This window comes from Miniopterus natalensis, chromosome 2, assembly GCF_054644295.1.
Source record: "Miniopterus natalensis isolate mMinNat1 chromosome 2, mMinNat1.hap1, whole genome shotgun sequence".
Lineage (NCBI taxonomy): Eukaryota > Metazoa > Chordata > Mammalia > Chiroptera > Miniopteridae > Miniopterus > Miniopterus natalensis.
The window spans coordinates 77,880,973-77,889,699 of NC_142082.1; the positions used below are offsets into that span (position 1 = coordinate 77,880,973).

General features: G+C 37.8%; 1 pseudogene; it reads right to left on the reverse strand.

The window, feature by feature from the left end:
* Positions 1-2,212: 2,212 nt before the first annotated feature.
* On the reverse strand, positions 2,213-8,300 carry LOC107537730 (DNA-binding protein inhibitor ID-2 pseudogene; annotated as a pseudogene).
* Between the last annotated feature and the right edge of the window lie 427 nt (positions 8,301-8,727).

The following is an 8,727-nucleotide window of genomic DNA, read 5'->3' on the forward strand; positions in this document are numbered from 1 at the left end:
AAGATATATTTATAAAAAAATACAACCCAAGATAATACAAGCAAAATAATATTAAAAAATGAATAAGTAAGTGACGAATTTAACCAGTGGATAAAGTTCAAACTCAAGCTTCCTGTGATTGCTAGATTTGTATTTTTTCTCTTTAATTACCAAAATAGTTATCTAGTTAATTTTTTATATGTAAATGTATGTATGATACATATATCTTAAAATTATACTTTTTAACTACCAGATGTACACCAGGAAACCAGTACATGTATTTCTCTTTTGAAATTTTTTTGCTTATTTTCCCTTGGCTTAGATTATAGTTAAGCCTGTTTTATAGAAAGCTCTTGTCTTTCATTAAATTATTTCATTTAGTCTAATTTCACCTTGCCCAGCTTCATGCTATAACCCTCACCCCAACCTCAACTTAGCATGTATCCTGCTCTTACTTATAGTACTTGTGTCGACATTTTCATTTAATTGACAACATCCTCACTGCTGAAAGTCTCAGTTGTGACGGAGAATGTGTTTAGGCCTTAACAGTATCAATATTGAAAAGACATTTTTAATAGCTTTTGAAAACAAATAAAATGCATGTCTCTCTTTAATCCATTGGATCTTTTGTAGATAAAAAATGTTTTTAAAGTTAAGTGTGTTTCATTTTTCTCACTATCCTTCCAACACGATCCTATTATACTTTTAAGGAGTACCATTTTCATTTTCATAAAAATTCTGAAACCTGCCTAGCCGGGCGTGGCTCAGTGGTTGAGCGTTGACTTAGGATCCAGGCAATTGGGGTTTGATTCCTGGTCAGGGCACATGCCCGGGTTGCAGGCTCGATCCCCAGTCGGAGGCGTGCAGGAGGCAACTGATCAATGACTCATCATTGATGGTTCTCTCTCTCTCTCTCTCTCTCTCTCTCCCTTCTTCTCTCTGAAATCAATGAAGATATATTTAAAAAAAAAAAAAGTTTCCTTCTAAAAAAAAAAATTCTGAAACCTATTAGCTACTCAGATCCAATAGTTTGCTCCTTTCCACGAATCAGGCTAAGCAAACTCGTCTGGCAGTAAGCCACCAGAAATTGCAGTTGAAAAAGATTATTCCTTCACAAAAAGGGCCTGGGAAGTGCTAGCATTGCCTTAGTCCTCCCAGCCATCTCTAACCCTTACTCAAGGAAAGGGTAAAGGGTAAGTAAAAATGTTTGGCATGGTAGATTTTTTTCAATAAACACACTTGATTTATTTTGTTTAAAAGGGTTAAGTTTACAAATAAACTTTTATGAAAAGTTTAGCATGAATAAGTACATCACTACACTTTGTATGCAGAAATATACATCTCTGCCACTATACAAGAAAACTCTAATTAAACAGTACACAAGGTTTCATTCTATATATTATATTACTATATTATATATTATATCATATTATATATAATATATACACACACACAGCATTGAGTAGGCTAGTATCAAAAAGGTAATTTCTGACCAAAAGCCTGCATTTAAGTAACTGAATACTGGATCTTTCTGGTATTCATGCTTCACCTTTGAAAAAAGGCAAAGTCTGCTTAAATTGGGCGATTCCTTGTGATTTTAATGTTTTTGTTCCCCATGGTGAGAATAATATAGTATAAAGAAAACCTTCTAACTAAAGAAAAGGCATTATAAATAACCAATATCACAGTCCAGGTCAGAAATACCTTGGGGAAGATGATCTGATCCTTCTTAGTTTTCCTTCGTTTTTGTTTTTTTTTGTTTTTTTTTATCTTTATTGTTGGAAGCATTACAATGTCCCTCTTTTCCCCCTCATTGATCCCCTCCACCCTACACCCCCCCCCCCCCGCCTTCACCACACTATTGTCTGTGTCCGTGAGTTATGCATTTATGCATATAAGTTCTTAGGTTAATCTCCCCCCACCCACCCACACACCCTCACCTTCCCTCTGAGATTCCATCTGTTCCATGCTTCTATGTTTCTGGATCTATTTTGTTCATTGGTTTATTTTGTTCGTTAGATCCCACATATGAGTAAGATCATGTGATACTTGTCTTTCTCTGACTGGCTTATTTTGCTTAGCATAATATTCTCCAGGTCCCACCATGCTGTCTCATTGCTGTTGTTTTTTAAAAAGTTCCATTCAACTTGACCTCCTTGTGAAATGGTTGAAAATAAATTCCTGTGGATTTGTTGTTGTGCAAAGAAAGAAAAAAGTAATGAACACTATTTATTCAGCCACAGAATAATTTGCTGTCATTTGACATGAACTCAGAAGGGAATTCAGAAGCCTGCAAGGACAGGATGATGATGTCCCTGTTTAGAGTCTGGCGTCCCAGACTCCAGGCTCTGCCCAGGTTGCTGGTGGTGCAGGCTAACTGGAGTGAAGTGCGAGTCCAGGGCAATTTGCAGGTCCAAGATGTAGTCAATGATGTGCTGTCGGATTTCCATCTTGCTCATCTTGTTCTGGGGGATGCTGGGCACCATTTCCTTGAGCTTGGAGTAGTTGTTCATGTTGCACAATAGACTCACTGGCTCATCCACCTGGGTTTTGCTCTGTGAAATAGATGCCCAGGCTGTGTTCTGAAAGGCTATTTTCCCAAATGGACCTCACTGGACTGAAGGTTTTCTTGCTGACAGCAGAGAAAGAAAGAGAGGTGAGGGAGTGGGCTGCCCTGGAGCTAAGACTGCTGCCACCTGCGGAGCTTCCAGTGCTCCATACCTGCTCAGCTCAGAATGAATTAGGTTTTTAAAATGAAATTGAAATTTATACTCATTATGGACAAACTACTTTTTAAAGTATATTCTGCCTTATTTTCTCAGGTATAAAAATATTTCAAGGCAATTTCAATAAATCAGATTTCAGGAAACTACTAAAATATTTTTTGTGTGAGTTGCTTTCATTTTGTCTGAATTATAATTATAATATTTCAACACTTTGTTATATCTGAGTATATAGGTTTGTCTATCATTTTATAGCTATCAAAGGAAAATTCTTATTTGAAATCTCTACATCATCATTAAATAGTTCTAATAATAAAAGGCCTAAATTTTAAGTCCTTAGGGACATCAAGGTATCTCATCTACTATGTTGTTCAAGCTCTGGCAGCATGTTGCAAAACAGATATGTAACAGGCAATAAAGAGTAAGGACAAAATTTAACATTGTTACCTGGTTGTTGAGAATATCTAAGATACTGCTTAAGGTTATAAAGTATTTTGTTTAAGGCTAGCAGACTATTTTAATAAGTGAACCAAAAGGGGGAGGGGTTTTTTCTAGGCATGTCTATTTCAGGATACATCTTATAATTGACCCTTTTTTCTCCTTAACTAAATGTGTTCCTCCTAGTGCATAGCTCAAAGTATTGTTATAACATCCTTGCAAAGCAGTCATTTGAAAATGAAGTTAATGCTGGCAGGCAGTCACCATAGTTCCTTTGCTGAGCTCTCCCCAAACCCAGCCTGCAGGCAAAGGTGGGCACTAACTCTGAATTCCATCAAACTCACCCCACCCTGGTGATCCTCTGAGATCCAACCCATGTACCAGCCAAAACCTCTTTGAGGGGCTATTCCTCATAAGCTGTCAGCCTTGGCCCATGCTATGGACTTTCCTAAAATCTCCCAAAGGTCCACAAACCCCAAACAAGTATCAGCTGGCCTCAGGATGCCTTGTACCTCTTGCTAAGCAGTTTGCAGCGTAGCTCTCCCAGGACCTCCAAGCCCAGTACAGGCAACTACCAACCACAGATCACTTTGTAGCTCCTATCAGGTGGCCCCAGTCAAGCCCAGGCAGTGCCTGACCTGGGCCTGCACGAGAGCTCCTTCCAAAAGGCACCAGAACCAACAGTGGCAAACTTCAGATCACACCAGAGCACCACCCAATTAGCTCCACAAATGACACACCCAAAGGGTGGCCTCAACAATCACTAGAGTCCTGCTATAGTGAATCCAATTCCATGGGATCACCCCACACACTACAGCTCATCTGCTGTAGTCATGGTCAGTCCTCACAGCCAGTCAACCTGACAGCAAGCCCGCCCACCAGCATACCAAGAGCAAGCAAGGCTCTGCAATAGAGGGTGCACACAACCCCCACAAGGAATACCCTGGAGCACCCAGCTCAGGAGACCAGGGAGTTTGCACCCATGGGCCCCAGAGGACACCTACTACATAAGGCCACTGTGCCAAGACTGAAGGACATAGCAGGTCTACCTAATATATAGAAACAAACAGAGAAGTAGCCAAAATGAGGAAACAGAAAAACATGTCCCAAATGAAAGAACTGGGTAACACTCCAGAAAAAGAACTAAACAAAATGGAGACAAGATACAGAGTGAAAAACACTGGTTATAAGGATGCTCAATGAACTTAGGGGGAGAATAAGTGAAATCAATGAGAACTTACACAGAGAGATAGAAGCCATAAAGAAAGAACTAGACAGAAATGAAGAATACAATAACTGAAATGAAGAATACATTAGATAGAACCAATAGCAATTATATGAAGCAGAGAATCTAATCAGTAATTTGGAAGACAAGATAGCAGAAAACTCAATTGAAACAGCAAAAGGAAAAAAGAATTTTTAAAAATGAGGATAGTTTAAGAGACCTCTGGGACAATGTCAAGCATACAAACATCTGCATCATAGGGGTACCAGAGAGCAAGAGATTGAAAACCTATTTAAAGACAGAATGACTGAAAACTTCCCTAATCTGGCAAAGAAAATAGACATAAAAATTCAGAAAGCACAGAGAGTCCCAAACAAGATGACCCCAAAAAGGCACACAGCAATTCACATCATAATTAAAATGCCAAAGTTTAAACACAAAGAGATAATCTGAAAAGTACCTAGAGAAAAGCAGTTAGTTATATACAAGGGAGCTTCCATAAGACTGTCAGCTGATTTTTCAACAGAAACTTTGCAGGCCAGAAGGGAGTGGCAAGAAATATTCAAAATGATGAAAAGCGAGGATCTACAACCAAGATTGCTCTACGCAGCAAAGCTATCATTTAGAATCGAAGGAGAGATAAAGAGCTTCACAGATAAGAAAAAGCTAAAGGAGTTCATCACCACCAAGCCAGTATTTCAAGAAATATTAAGGGACTTCAAGAAGAAGAAGGAGGGGAAGGGAGAGAACAAAAATCTGAATAATAAAATGACAATAATTATATACCTATCAATAACTACTTTAAATGTAAATGGGTTAAATATGCCAATCAAAACACATGGGCTGGCTAAATGTAGAAGAAAACAAGACCCATACATGTGCTACTTACAAGAGACCACTTCAGCCCTGGCCAGTATTGTTCAGTTGGTTGGAGCATCATCCTGTACACCAAATGGTCACGGGTTTGATTCTTGGTCAGAGCACATACCTGCATTGAGGGTTCGAGCCCCAGTTGGGGCATGTACTGGAGGCAACTGATCAATGTTTCTCTCTCTTTCTCCCTTCCCCTCTCTCTAAAAAAAAAAAAAAAATCAAAATCAATGAACATGTCCTCTGGTGAGGATTAAAAAAAAAAAGACCACTTCAGATTGAAAGACACACACAGACTGAAAGTAAAGTGATGGAAAAAGATATTTTGGGCAAATGGAAATGGAAAAACAGCTGGGGTAACAATATTTATAGCAGACAAAATAAACTTTAAAACAAAGGCAACAACAAGAGACAAAGAAGGACATTTTATGTACAATAGCCAAGATATGGTGTCCATTGATAGGCAACTGAATGAAGAGGATATGGTACATATATACAATGGCTTATTAGCCATAACAAGAATGAAATCTTACCATTTGCAAGAACACTGATGGACCTAGAGGGTATTATGCTAAGTGAAATAAGTCATACAGAAAAGACAAATAACATATGATTTCACTTATGTATGGAACCTAAAAAACAATAAATGAACATCAATACAGAAACAAACTCATATATAGAACAAATTGATGGTCACCAAATGGGAAGGGGGTTGGGGGGTTGGGTGAAAAAGAAGAAAGGATTAAGAAGTACAAATTGGCAATTACAAAAGAGTCACAGGGTTGTAAAGTACAGCATAAAGAATATAGTCAATAATGTAATAAATATGTATGTGCCAAGTGTATACTAGATTTATTGGGGGGATAACGTCATAAGATTATATACATACGTGTGTGTGTGTGTGTCTAATCTTTACACTGCATACCTGAAACTAATATAATATGTAATGTTAACTGTAATTTTAAAAAGTTTTAAATTAAATGAAAAATAAAAGTGAAGTTGTGGCTGAGTTTTGTAATGACCTCGGAGATTTAGCTCCAATGTGCAGTGTAGTAAAATGGATCTAGCATAGCTTAGGAAATACAAAGCCCCCAAATTCATTTTTATTTTACTAAATATTTTTATTTGTTATGATTTCCTTGAAGAAGAGTTGGCACTGGTGAAAGGGCAACAAGTGTTTGCCTAATGGTCTGAAATTTGACAGACAAAAATAAACATAGGGAAAAAAATCATGACTTTCAGGTGCATGACTTTGAGATTTGGCCCAAACTGAATTCAAGTTTACCTTTGCATTATAAAACACAAGTTTGCTAGGCAGATGGGTAAACAGTCAAGTTTACCTTACTTAATGTCAAGCTATCCAAGATCATTGAGGCTCAAAATTGTTTATGCACAAATAATAAAGAAGAGCAAACACATCTAAAAAATTACCTCAGTTTCATAACCTGATCATTTTCTTTACTATCGGTTGTGCTGCTGTTTCTTAAAGTTATGAAAGTTTTAAAAAGTTATAAATTTTTAAAAACTTATAAAACTTTTAGAAAAGTTGTGAGTTAAATAGATGCAGAGAGAGAATGTATATAGGTATTTATTTTTACATAGACTTTTCTCCTGGTGATTCTCAACTGAGGACATTTAACTGGAAAACATTTGAAAAGGTACAAGGGCACTTTTGGTTTTTCATTGATGGAGGGGGCAACAGAAGCTAGGGATATAAAACATCCTGCAAAGTGTAGGACTATATATATACTGTACAATCGTGAATTACCCCACCCAAATGCAATGGTTCTGTCACCCTTGACAAACACAGGGAACCTAGCTCTTTCAAGTTAATGAAGAGTACTGTCTCTGTGTGGACCCTGGAGCCGCACAGCTTGAGTTCAAGTGCTTGGCATGAGATAAGCTCTCAATGTTTGTTATTGGTATTACAAATTGACTCAAGTTCTTCATTTTCTATTCATTAGAATTGATGAGAAGATGTACAAATATATTTTTTAAAACCTGAAGCTTCTAAATTTAAAAATCTTCAGTCTGGAATCCATTACACTTTCAAAGGTATTTCTTCATGATGAGAGTCATAATGTTAGCATGCTTTCAGTACTAAATGTATTCAGACAAAGCAGTCGCTGAAGTGTAAGAGCGGGAGCAGGAAGCATCTCAGTTTGAACAACATTTGTGGGGCTGTAAAAAAGGAATAGTGTGAGGTGGATACTCTGCAGGGTAAAGGGATACAGAGGAGGCCTGACCAAATCATCACCATGTTGGCACTGTGGTGATCACAGCTGATAAAATACAACCAAGAAGAGATTGTTGCTGACCTAAGACCATGAGGAAAAATCCAATCCTATCACAGTCAAGTCAGAGGACATTTGTGGAACACACTCACTTCCAGGGGTCTGTAAGCTTGGAGCCTATCAGTGTAGTGTTGGAACAAAAAGAGACTTCTCGCTTGGCAGCTAAATCTTGGATTTGTTGTTTGCAGATGGAAGACCTTGCTTATGTAACACTCATTTTTAACTCTAATTCACTGTCTTAAACACGTAAAGGAAAAGCCAGGGAAAGCCAGTTTTACTTCTATAAAGGATTCATAAAGCCTAATGTAAACACTTAATTCTGTTGTTTTATATATTTAAAAAAACCTGAATCCAAACAAGAATGAGGTTGGTGCCTGTGGGAAGAGTGGGATAGCTCATTGCCGGCAGATGTGGCACATTTTTTTATAAGTACAAGTTAAGCAGCCTGAAATTGAATGAAAAAGATCAAAGAATACCAATTGCCCTTTTGGTTTTTCAACTCAAAGTTCTGTCAACTGTCGGATGTTTTATGTGATGATTCAAATGATTAAATGCTTTAATCACAAGTAGAATCAGGTACTATCGCCATTAGTAGGAGACTTCCAAAACTAGCATAATAGTACTACGTGGATTGATTCTCTTTCAAAGCCTGAATCACAAAGTTCAAAATCTAGTGAAATGGAATTGGTGACAACTATGCTATTCCCCTACCTACCTTGGTTCCTCTTCCAGCCCCCTAACCTTCACATTGCTAGTTTCAATATTCTCCATTATGTTTTCCAGCTATATACTGACATCGTGCACACACATCCACTTGTCAGAGACCCTCTTAAAGTCATCTTACTGGCACTACTCTGAATGTTTCTCAAATCTTCATCTCCAGCATTGTCCCTTCCCTTGTGCTTCAGTCTTAATGTTTCTGAGAGTTATTAGATATTTTGACTTAAATATAAAAATTTTACCCTAAAATTTATACACTTTCCCCTTACCTCTCACATACAAACTATCAACAAATCTGGTCTGTTTTCAAAATACATCCAGACTCTGACCACTTCTCTCTGCCTCCGTCCTGGTTGAAGCCACCATCAACTTTTCCCTGGATTGTTGTAGCCACCAACCTCACTGGCCTCTGTGCTCCCACCTCATCCCACTTCACTCTTCTAAACACAGCAGCCAGCATGGTGCTTTTCTTTTTTTA